Source organism: Mandrillus leucophaeus, unplaced genomic scaffold (genome assembly GCF_000951045.1).
Source record: "Mandrillus leucophaeus isolate KB7577 unplaced genomic scaffold, Mleu.le_1.0 Scaffold247, whole genome shotgun sequence".
In the NCBI taxonomy this organism is placed as follows: Eukaryota; Metazoa; Chordata; class Mammalia; order Primates; family Cercopithecidae; genus Mandrillus; species Mandrillus leucophaeus.
In genome coordinates this window covers 2,138,526-2,143,516 of record NW_012102554.1, presented here as the reverse complement: position 1 = coordinate 2,143,516, position 4,991 = coordinate 2,138,526, and positions in this window count along the sequence as shown.

Below are 4,991 nucleotides of genomic sequence, written 5' to 3'. Positions count from 1 at the left end.
ATCCTCCCACCTCAGTCTCCCAGAATGCTGTAATTATAGGCATGAGCTAGTGTGCCTGGCTACTATCCAAATTTTAAAAATTATTTTTCAAAGTATCAGATGTAATAGTCTTAAAAGTTAAATAATTTATATAAAAACAAAGCAGTTCCCTGTTCTGTCCTTCCAGACCCTTGAGTCCTGTTTTTTATAAACAGCCTCACAGTCTCTTTCAACTCATGATCATCGGTATGACTGATCATACTGCTAACTCTGTGGCTAAGTTAGTGGGAAGTGAAGAATTAAGCAAATAAAATAATGAGGCAACTGAGTAATTTTTGTTGTTTGTTCTTTTTCATTCTTTGAGACAACTGTTAATTCCAAGATAGACAAAAAGCTTAACACAAAAATAAATCACAGTAAAATACCTGACTTAGTGGTGAATACTTACGTAGCTCTAATGCTTTAATCTTTGAGTATGTAATCAAAAATTGTTTAATAACTGGAAGATTGGAGCAATAGGAAGAAGAATGATATAAAAGGAAAGAACTAAATCCTCATCTTCCATGGGAATAAATCAATGAACAATATATACAATTATTTTCTTCTGTCCAGTGAATGGAATACAGTGTTTTGGGTTTTATTCTCATGATTTAACTCATGATCAGTTCCTTTTTTTTTTTTTTTTTGAAACAGGGTCTCACTATGTTGCCCAGACTGGAGTGCTGTGGCTATTCACAGTGGCTGTTGTGGCACACTACAGCCTCTAACTTGGCTCAAGCAATCCTACTGCCTCAGCCTCCAGAGTAGCACAAACTACAGGTGCTCACCACCACACCCAGCCTCATAGCTGTTCTTTAGCTCTTCATACCCTTGTTTCTGAGAAACAAGTTTACACTCTGGTTTCTTCATTTAACAATTGTAGGCTGGGTGCTGTGACTCACTCCTGTAATCCCAAAACTTTGGGTGGCCAAGGTTGGAGGATTGCTTGAGCCCAGGAGTTCGAGGGTGCAGTGAGCTACGATGGCCTGGATAACAGAATAAGACCATCTAAAAAATAAAACCCAAAACACTGTATTCCATTCACTGGACAGAAAAAAATAATTGTATATATTGTTTATAGATTTATTCCCATGGAAGATGAGGATTTAGTTCTTTCCTTTTATATCATTCTTCTTCCTATTGCTCCAATCTTCCAGTTATTAAACAATTTTTGATTACATACTCAAAGATTAAAGCATTAGAGCTACGTAAGTATTCACCGCTAAGTCAGGTATTTTACTGTGATTTATTTTTGTGTTAAGCTTTTTGTCTGTCTTGGAATTAACAGTTGTCTCAAAGAATGAAAAAGAACAAACAACAAAAATTACTCAGTTGCCTCATTATTTTATTTGCTTAATTCTTCACTTCCCACTAACTTAGCCACAGAGTTAGCAGTATGATCAGTCATATCAACTTATTCCTCAGGTCCATGTTAATACTGTATACGTTCTTCCTGGAACAGTCACTTCTTTCCCTCTGCTCTGGACATTTTTTTTAATAAGCCTGCTACACAGGTGTCATCCTGGGATTTCTCTTGATCACTTTTTGAGGAATTCCTTCTTCTGTGTTGATTCCTTTGTTTCTTGGATCTCCTTTTTCTTTAATGATGCATATTTTTGCTTTTTTTTTTTTTTGAATAATAGAGATAGGGTCTCCCTCTGTTGCCCAGCCTGGAATGCAGCGACACGATCATGGCTCATAGCACCCCCAAACTCCTGGGCTCCTGTGGTCCTCCTGCCTCAGCCTTCCAAGTAGCTAGGATTACAAGCACATGCCATCATACCTAGCTCATTAAAAAAATAAATTATTTGTAAACATAGGTACTCACTATGTTGCCCAGCCTTATCTCAAACTCCTGGCCTCAAGTGATCCTCTGCCTTGGCCTCCCAAAGTGCTGGGAATATAGGTGTGAGCTATGACACCCAGCCAACTGTATTCTTTTATTTTTTATTTTTTTGTGGGTCGGAGTCTCGCTCTGTCACCAGGCTGCAGTGCAGTGGCATGATCTCAGCTAACTGCGATCTCCACCTCCTGGGTTCAAATGATTCTCCTACCTCAGCCTCCCTAGTAGCTGGGACTACAGGCACGTGCCACCATACCCAGCTAATTTTTATACTTTTAGTAGAGACAGGGTTTCACCATGTTGGCTGGGATGCACTTGATCTCTTGACCTTGTGATCTGTTCGCCTCAGCCTCCCAAAGTGCTGGGACTACAGGTGTGAGCCACCACACCCAGGCTTTTTTTGTTGTTGTTGTTGAGATGGAGTCTAGCTCTGTGGCCCAGGCTAGAGTGCAGTGGTATGATCTCGGCTCACTGCAACCTCTGTCTCCTGGGTTCAAGCAATTTTCTGCCTCAGTCTACCAAGTAGCTGGGATTATAAGCACCTGCCACCATACCCAGCAAATTTTTGTATTTTTAGTAGAGATGGGGTTTCATCATCTTGGCCAGGCTGGTCTTGGACTCCTGACCTTGTGATCCACCCGCCTTGGCCTCCCAAAGTGCTAGGATTACAGGAGTTAGCCACCACGCCCAGCCCAAATGTATTCTTAATTAGCTTCCTGAGGAAGAGTGCCAGGGAAGTAAATTTTTGTAGACCTTGTAGGTTTTTACATTTTATAGTTTGGCTGGGTATAAAATTGAAGATTGGAAATGCTTTTTCTTCATTTTAAAGTAATTTTTCAATTGTATTCTAGCTTCCAGGTAATTATAGAGAAGTCTGATATTATTGTGACTCCACAACCTTTGTCTATAACCTCTTACTTCTCTCTGAAGTTTATTGATCTTCTCTTATTCTTGATGTTCTGACATTTCAGTATTTGATATATCTTTGTGTGGTCTTGCTCTGTTTATTGGGCTGGCTACTTGTGTGATCACATTCAGTGTAGAAACTTACATCCTTCAGTTCTGTGAAATTATCTGGTTTTATTTTATAATTCTTATCTTTTCTCTGATTTTACACTCTTCATCTTTTTATTCTACTTTGCATGTTTAATTTCCAATAAATCATTCTAGTTTTTGTTTAATGGCATCCTGACCTTTTATCATCTTTTAGAATATTGATTATAATTTTTAATATATCCTTTATATTTTTCAAAACATATCTGAACCATACACTTCAGAAAAGTATACTTAGTGAACATATAGTTAGTGATTGTGCTAGAGAGTGAGATATGGGGGATATAAGTGTAAAACATTGGACTTATTTTTTGGGAGTACAAAGTTGTTTGGGGAATTAAGAAGTATGTTCACATGAAATGATCATTGAGAATACTCATTTTATAATTAACCCTAAATGACTAGCACAAACAGTAAATGTTATAAAAGTTCAGATGAAGAAAAATGTTTTAGTGTGAAATAAGGAAGATTTAAGCTATACAGTGCTTGTCTAATTAAAATAACAGGCTGATTACTACCTCAGGCTTAAGAAATCCAAAAAATACATCAAAATGATTCTTTTAAAATTCAGTTTTTCTTTTTTTTTTTCTTTTTTTTTTTGAGACAGAGCTTCGCTCTTGTTACCCAGGCTGGAGTGCAATGGCATGATCTCGGCTCACTGCAACCTTGGCCTCCCAGGTTCAAGCAATTCTCCTGTCAGCCTCCCAAGTAGCTGGGATTACAGGCGTGGCCATTTATATTTTTAGTAGCGATGGGGTTTCTCCATGTTGGTCAGGCTGGTCTCCAACTCCCGACTTCAGGTGATCTGCCCACCTCGGCCTCCCAAAGTGCTGGGATCACAGGCGTGAGCCACCACGCCTGACCTAAAATTCAGTCTTTCTTAGTTGAATTGTATTATGTTTGGCTATCATGACAGAAAATTTGGTGCCATCTTTGATTTTTACGCTAGTTTACTGATTATTATCTCATCGATAAGTCTTGCTGATATTATATACCCCTTTCCTTCATTCCCTTTGGGGCCACTCCTGAGTCCTTATCTCCTTACCACTAGAGTGTAGCAGCATTCTAATTATTCTCCAGCCTATGATCTCTTCCTTATCTTATTCTGCATAAACCTACAAGAGCTATAGTTCAAACATCTTGGCTTTGTTATGTTGATGATGCTATGGAAAATAAACTGATCGTTCTTTATTGTTAGCTGCGTCAAAATTAGCTCAGACCAGAAGATTGCACAAGTACAGGGCATATATACATTTACTCCTCCTCTTTTAGCCTTCTATTCAAGATATGTGAGAAAATTCTGAGTTAAAAATCAAAGGTTTCCATGTAACTCAAATTGCCCTGGCTCTGGCCTTCAACTGCTTGCAGAAACTCCAGCCTCCTGCAAAGAACATCCCCGACTCAATTATTTCTGAGAGCCCCCATGGGGAGTCCCACACCTGTTTAGAAATAAGTCCAATCCTATGATATTCCACCAGGTGCTGCTTCTACTCCATGCTGCTTTACCAGATGCCCATCTGTCCTGGTAATGTTAAAAATACTTGATGGTGAATGGAGGGAAATAATTTTCTCTTCCCTCTTATTATAGCCCTAATGTGCGACAGTATTAATGAAACAGTTCTCTCAGTTTTACTTATGTAGTCCTTTATGTAGTCCTTTTTCAAAGTGAGGGCAAAATGTGATTCCAGGTAGGTTGCACCAGAAGTGAACGTAAGAAATATATAACATCTTCAACTTAGAATCCCTGCTTCCCTAGTCTTATGGCCAATGGTTAAAATTTTGTCATTGGATCACGTATATTATGCCTGTCTCATTCTTTCCTTAGAACTTTTCTCAGAAATACTTCTGCCCTGCCAGCCCACCAGTTTGTCAGACATCTGTCAACTCTAGTTCTCAAAGTATGGTTTTGGGGTTGGTAGTATCAGTATCACCTGGGAACTACTTAAAAATGAAAATTCTCGAGCCCTACTCCAGATCTACAGAATCAGGAGCTGTGTGTTTTTTTTTGTTTTGTTTTTGAGACGGAGTCTCGCTGTGTCGCCCAGGTTGGAGTGCCGTGGCCGGATCTCAGCTCACT